The sequence below is a fragment of the Elephas maximus genome, chromosome 4, assembly GCF_024166365.1.
Source record: "Elephas maximus indicus isolate mEleMax1 chromosome 4, mEleMax1 primary haplotype, whole genome shotgun sequence".
Lineage (NCBI taxonomy): Eukaryota > Metazoa > Chordata > Mammalia > Proboscidea > Elephantidae > Elephas > Elephas maximus.
Genome location: NC_064822.1, coordinates 130005810 through 130013679, shown reverse-complemented (window position 1 = coordinate 130013679; position 7870 = coordinate 130005810). Strand labels below are relative to the sequence as shown.

The 7870-nt window shown below is 38.6% G+C and overlaps 1 pseudogene; it reads right to left on the bottom strand.

Annotated features, from left to right (window-relative positions):
- Positions 1 to 782: 782 nt before the first annotated feature.
- On the bottom strand, positions 783 to 4665 carry LOC126076456 (60S ribosomal protein L37-like; annotated as a pseudogene).
- Between the last annotated feature and the right edge of the window lie 3205 nt (positions 4666 to 7870).

Sequence of the window (7870 nt, the reverse complement as noted above, 5' to 3'; positions counted from 1 at the left end):
ACCCAGCAAGTAGAAATCTCTTCGGTCTTTTTGATTTTCTAGAAAATATCATTATCAAATTGCTGAGGTATTACAAAGTTGTAAATAAAATCAACTACAACAGAATGCAAAATCGGGTTCATTTACAGATACTTCAAAAGCAACAAAAATCCTAAAACGAAGGCACTTATGCTTCTTTATATTGCATAGCTCAGAGAAGAACAATAATGGCTTCAGTTTAGTCCACTCTCTTTAAACATTTTTCTCCCAGCAGATTGCCTTAGTATCCTGTATATTGTAATTTCAGATAGAATGTGTAGCATAATTTCATGTACTAATTATGCTAATGCTGAATCAATCTGAAACTCAAGCTAAAGACTTTTAAATATTTATGACATGTATCTTATAGCTTCTAGAAAATAAAATATCCGTATTCAAGGGGGAAATACATTAAACGGAAGGTGAGAAAAATCAACTGCTTTAATTTTAGCTATGTCACTGTCTGCTGGGCTCAAGTAAAATGACCACGTTTTAATGGAGAATAAATTTTTAAAAAAAGTGTTGGGAAAGAAATGGCTTCACTGACTACATTTGTTCCACAGGAGCTTTCTCTCTATAGCAGCTCTATGGACAAAATAGCATGAATCACTGTATCCTCAGCTGCTAATAATTTAAGCACCACAACAGGTTATTCCTGTAAGGGATTAGTACCAATCTAGGATTTAAAATTAAAAAAATTTTAATTTTAAAATATTTAAATATTAATACCAGGATATTTATTGCACATTTAAGCATTGAAATACTTAAGATGAACTGGATGCTACAACAGCTGCTGTCTTGGGTTTTAGCTATTGCTCCTTCCCAAAATCCATGCCTGAATCCACAGTATGCAATTTTTAGGTGTCACATCAGACCAACACCATTGGTATTTTGTCTTTTAGCCTTGGCACTCCAGTTATACTTTCTTTTGCAGTTGGGGGGGTAGCCACATTTGCCACAGGTCACTTCTGAAGGTGGTAGACCTTAGAGTCACAGCAGTGGCACAATGCATGTGTCTTATTACAACACTCTCCAAATGATGACGTTCCCTTTGTTGTCTTGCTTCTGTAGCCCAAAGAGGACAGAAGAGAACGCACTTCTGCTGTATTGTCCTCATGAGCTTCTGCCTACTGGAGCACTTCCCAATATAGGCTTTTTTTTCTGAGACGTCACTTTCCCCACAGTCTATTTTTTAACATAAATGCAATTTGATGTAATATAGAAAAATTAAACACAGGAAGGACAAGCCGTCTCAGAAAATCACACACAGAGGGTAAGTGGATGGTGACCTACCAGGCCAGAGAGAGAGAGAAAGATCCACACAGCGCTGGGACTGAGAATTTTTCCTTTTGTTTCCCTTTGGCCTCAGGTATAGGAAGTTAAGAGTTGAAGTAATTTTGCACCTTAGCTTGCAAAGCCCCTCTCTTGTTAGATATCCTCCTCCACTACTCTACCTAAGGATCTTACCAATGCCTTGTTGAGTCGGACTGGAGGTTATTAGGGTACATTGCAGTTTCTTTATAGTGGTGAGAATATATGTGTGTGCACTTGCACACACACATATTAAGTGTTAACTAATGTTCATAAAACTGTCAGTATATACATTTAGTTGATGGGAATAAGACAAGGATGCCCTCTTTCACCACTCCTGTTTAATACTTTGCTAGAAGTCCTAGCTAGAGCAATAAGGCAAAAAAAAAAAAGTAATGAATAAAGGGCATCCAAATTGGAAAAGAAGTAAAATTATCCCTATTGGCAGATGATATGATCCTGTAATAGAGAACCCCAAAGATTCCGCAAGAAAACTACTGTAATTAATAGAAAGATTCAGCAGAGTAGCAGGATGTAAGATGAACATACAAAAATCAGTTGGATTCCTATACACCAATTAAAAGAACTTCAAAAAGGAAACCAGGAAAATAATAAAATACTTATGAGTAAATCTAACCAGGGATGTAAAAGACCTATACAAAGAAAACTACAAAACACAATCGCAAAAAAAAAAAAGAGAGACCTACATTAATGGGAAAACATACCAAGTGTGTGGGTAGGTAAATTCAATGTTGTGAAAATGTCAATCCTACCCAAAGCGATCTACAGATATAATGCAATCCCTATCCAAATACCAACAGCAGTCTTTATCGAGATAGAAAAACTAATCACCAACTTTATATGGAAAGTAAGAGGCCCCAGATACGCAAATCATTATTGAAGAAAAAGAACAAAATAAGAGGCCTCGCACTATCTGATCTCAGAAGCTACTATGCAGCCACAGAAGTAAAAACAGCTTGGAACTCATACAATTGAAGTTGTCAAGGATTTCATTTTACTTGGATCCACAATCAACACCCATGGAAGCAGCAGGTCAAGAAATCAAAAGACACATTGCATTGGGCAAACCTGCTGCAAAGGACCTCTTTGAAGTGTTGAAAAGCAAAGATGTCACGTGGAAGACTAAGGTGCACCTGACCCAAGCCATGGTATTTTCAATCACATCGTATGCATGTGAAAGCTGGACAGTGGATAAGGAAAACTGAAGAAGAAAGAATTGGCGCCTTTGAATTGTGGTGTTGGCAAAGAATATTGAATATACCATGGACTGCCAAAAGAATGAACAAATCTGTCTTGGAAGAAATGCAACCAGAATGTTCCTTAGAGGCACAGGTGGAGAGACTGTATCTTACATATTTTGGACATGTTATCAGGAGGGACTAGTCCCTGGAGAAGAACATCTTGCTTGGTAAAGTACAGGGTCAGCAGAAAAGAGGAAGACTGTCAACGAGATGGATTGATACAGTGGCTGCAACAATGGGCTCAAGCCTAACAACGATTGTAAGGACAGCGCAGGACTGAGCAGTGTTTCCTTCTGTGGTATATAAGGTCATTATGAGTTGGAAATGACTTGACGGCACCTAACAACAACAACTGGTACAACAACAGACACATAGACCAATGGAACAGAATTGAGAACCCAGATGTAATCCATCCACCCAGGGTCAGCTGATATTTGACAAAGGACCAAAGTCCATTAATTGAGGAAAAAACTGAGTGTTTAACAGATGGTTCTGGCAAAACTGGATGTTCATTTGTAAAAAAATGAAAAAGGACCCATACATCACATCACACACAAAAACTAACTCAAAATGGACCAAAGACCTAATTATGAAACCCAAAACAATAAAGATCATGAAAGAAAAAGAGCAACAATGCTAGGATTCCTAATATATTGCATAAATTTGATACAAACCATAACTAACAATGCACAAACACCAGAAGATAAACTGGATAACTGGAAGCTACTAAAAATTAGACACTTATGCTCATCCAAAGACCACCAAAGAAGTAAAAAGAGATCATACAGACTAGGAAAAAGATTTTGGTTACTACATATCTGAAAGGGTCTGATCTCTAAAATCTGCAGAATACTTCAGCACTTCAGTAACAAAAAGACAGGTAATCCAATTATGAAATGAGCAAAAGATATAAACAGACACTTTACCAAAGAAGATATTCAGACAGCTAACAGATACTTGAGGAAAGGCTCATGATCATTAGCCATTAGAGAAATACAAATCAAAACTGCAATGAAATACCATCTCACCCCAATATTACTAGCAAGAATAAAAAAAAAAAAAGCAGAAAATAACAAATGTTGGAGAGGTTGCAGGGAGATTGGAACTCTTATGTACTACTGGTGGAAATGTAAAATGGTACAATCACTATGGAAAACAATATGGCACCCTTTAAAAAGCTAGAAATAGAAATACCATATGATCCAGCAATCCCACCACTGGGAATATATCCTAGAGAAATAAGAGCTGTCACACGAATAGACATATGCTCACCCTTGCTCATTTCAGCATTGTTCACAATAGCAAAAACATGGAAACAACCTAAGTGCCCATCGACGGATGAATGGATAAACAAATTATGGTACATACGCACAATGGAATGGAACAATGATAAATCCACAAAACATCTCACAACATGGATGAATCTGGAGAGCATTATGCTGAGTGAAATAATTCAACCAGGAAAGGACAAATATTACGTCAGACCACTATTATAAAAACTCAAGAAAAGTTTTGCATGCAGAAAGAACAATCTTTGTTGGTTATGAAAGAGGGGAGGGCTGGGGAGGGGAAATCACTAACTAGACAGTAGACAAGTGTTAACTCTGGTGAAAGGTAAAACAGCACACGATATAGGAAGTTAGCACAATTTGACCAAGGCAAAGCCATAGAAGCTTCCTAGATGTATCCAAACACCTTGAAGGGCCAAGTTACTGGGGCTGAAGGCTGGAGACCATGGTCTTGGGGGACATCCAGGTCAACTGGCATAACATAGCTCATAAAGAAAATGTTCTGAGGTGGGGCCAAGATGACAGAGTAGTCAGATGCTTCCTATGGTCCCTCTTACAACAAAGACCTAAAAAAACAAGTGAATCGATTATATATGACAATCTAGGATCCCTGAACAACAAAGGTGAAGTTGAGGAATCAGACTGAGCAGCAGGAGGAGGGAGAGACTGTTCAGAAGCAGTGAGAAGTTGCCAGACCTGACCCGATGGGAACTGGCACCTTGCAGGCTGGATTGGTTGGCATGTTTGGTGAAGCAACAGTGATGTTTGGGAAGCAATTTCTGCATCACGAGAGACTGAGTGGTGAACAGTCTACTCAAGCTTTCAGAACCAGTGAAAAGTGGAGCTCAATCAGTAAAGATGAGTACATGGGTACATCCTACCTCATGGATCAGAAAACACCCCCTTTGGGAAGAACCTCTCTCCCATTTACCTGCCCCCTCCCTGCTCTGCACAAGGTCCCAGGCTGGCTTTAGTGATTACTGCATCCCCTGGGTCGGAAGTAGGACCCATAGTATGTCCTAAGCCATTCTCCTGGCTTTGGAAAGGGAACAAGTTAACAAACAGGAAAAGATAATCTGTCAGGTCTCCTAATCCGGGAACCCAGGGCAGGCACACCTGCTTTGCCTAGCCACAGGCATAAGGGGTCCACAGACTTCGAATGTCTTTCACCGCTGCATAGACCTGTGTGGGCCCATTTCAACAGTGTATGCCCTTATTAGCACAGTACAACAGGGTATATACATGAAGGCTATTTTCAACTGTATCAGCTCTAAAGTAGAGTGGCAGATTCATGGCATTTGACACCATTCTGGCCATTAAGCAAGGTCTACACCTACCCACACCAGGGGCTTGAGGACTGGTGGCTCCACCTATGCCACCTAGCCACCTGTGACAGGTGTCCAAGAATAAGTGGTGCCTCCCAGTCCTTACAGCCAACAGCATTGGATGCCCATGGTCCACCTGCAAAACCCACCCACCTACATGCCGTAGGGAACAGGGACATGCTTTTTCTCACAGACACTCAGGAGCAGCCGTCAGCCCCCTACCTTGCTCAACTCATGAACCTCTACTACAGCCAGATACCTGTGCCTACTCCAATTACCCCTTCCATCTAGGACTGTAGGTGAGAGCCTGCACCACACACTTGGTGACCATCTATCCCTGGACAACTGAGCTGAATCCACACAAGAAAAGTAAATGGACTCCTGGGCTCACATACCTAATAACAGCTCTAACCACCTGGTGACAGAACACGAAAGCTTCAAAGGTGCCAATAATCAAACTAGCTCACACGAGCAGCCTACTTGGGCATATCAAATCAAAACAAGAAGCTAGGACACAGTAAGCAAACATAAATAAGTAAATATAATAACTTATTGATGGTTCAGAGACAACAGTCAATACCAAATCACATAAAGAGACAGGCCATGATAGCTTCAGCAAGTGCCCAAAACAAAGAATCAAGAAAACTTCCAGAGGAAGACAACTTCTTGGAATTACTGGAGGTAGAATTCAAAAGATTAGTATACAAATCTACAAAGCTCTTCAAGAGATTAGGAAGAAGATCAGACAAAATGCAGAACAAGCCCAGAAACACACAGACAAAGCAACAGAGGAACTTAAAAAGGTTATACAGGGTCATGATGACAAAGTTAAAAGACTGCAAGAATCCATAGAGAGATAGCAAACTGAAACCCAAAAGACTGATAATAAAATTTCAGAATTAGACAACTCAATGGAAAGTCGTAGGAGCAGAATTGAGACAATGGAAGTCAGAATTAGTGAGATTGAAGATAAAGCACTTGGCACCAAATTATTTGAGGAAAAATCAGATAAAATAATTAAAAAAAATGAAGAAACCCTCAGAGTTGTGTGGGATTCTATCAAGAGGAATAACCTAGAGTCATTGGAGTACCAGAATGGTGGGGGAGGGAGGATAACAGAAAATACAGAGAGAATTGTTGAAGATTTGTTGGCAGAAAACATCCCTAATGTCATGAAAGATGAGGAGATATCTATTTAAGAAGCTCATCGAACCCCACACAAGATAGATCCCAAAAGAAAGTCTGTAAGACATACTGTAATCAAACTTGTCAAAACCAAATATAGAATTTTAAGAGCAGCTAGGGATAAACAAAAAGTCATCTACAAAGGAGAGTGAATAAGACTAAGCTCAGACTACTCAGCAGAAACTTTGCAAGCAAGAAGGCAATGGGATGACATACATAAAGCCTTGAAGGAAAAAAATTGCCAGCCAAGAATTATATATCCAGCAAAACTATCTTTCAAATATGATGGCAAAATTAGGGCATTTCCAGATACACAGAAGTTTAGAGAATTTTTAAAAACCAAACCAAGATTACAAGAAATACTAAAGGAATCCTCCAGTTAGAAAATCAATAACATCAGATAACAACCCAAGACTAGAACACAGGACAGAACAACCAGATGTCAACCCTGATAGGGAAGTAACAAATAAATCAAAGCTAAAACATGGAAAATATGGAAACAGAGACATCACTATCTAAAAGATGACAACATTTAAAAAAAGGGACTAAATAATGTAGTCATAGATCTTTCATATGGAGAGGAAGTCAAGGCAATATAAAGAAATAAAAGATTGGTTTAAACTTAGAAAAGTAGGGGTAAATATTAAGGTAACTACAAAGGAAACTAACAATCCCACACATCAAAATAAAAAACAAGAAAAACATAAAGGCTCAGCAAATACAAAATCAACAACAATGGGAAGGATAAGAAGAAAATACATAAATAAAAACTACTCAGCACAGAAAATTAAGTAGAACAAAGAAACTGTCAACAACACACAAAAAATATACATAAAAATGACAGCAATAAACTCATATCTATCAATAATTACAATGAATGTAAATGGACTAAATGTACCAATAAAGAGACAGAGAGTGGCAGAATGGATTAAAAAAAAAATTATCCATCTATATGCTGCCTGCAAGAGACACACCTTAGATTTAGAGACATAAACAAACTAAAACTCAAAGGATGGAAAAAAATATATCAAGCAAACAACGATCAAAAAAAAGAGGAGTGGCAATATTAATCTGTGACAAAATAGACTTTAAAGTAAAATCCACCACAAAGGATAAGGAAGGACACTATATAATGATTAAAGGGTCAATATACCAGGAGGACACAACCATAATACATATTTATGCACCGAACGACAGGGCTCCAAAATACATAAAACAAACTCTAAAGGCATTGAAAAGAGAAAAGGACAGCTCCACAATAATACTAGGAGACTTCAACACACCACTTTCAGTGAAGGACAGAACATCCAGAAAGAAGCTCAGTAAAGACATGGAAGACCTAAATGCCACATTCAACCAACTTGACCTCATAGACATATACAGACCACTCCACCCAACAGCAGCCAAGTATACTTCCTTTTCCAATGCTCATGGAACATTTCCAGAATAGACCACATATTCGGCCACAAAAGAAGCCTTA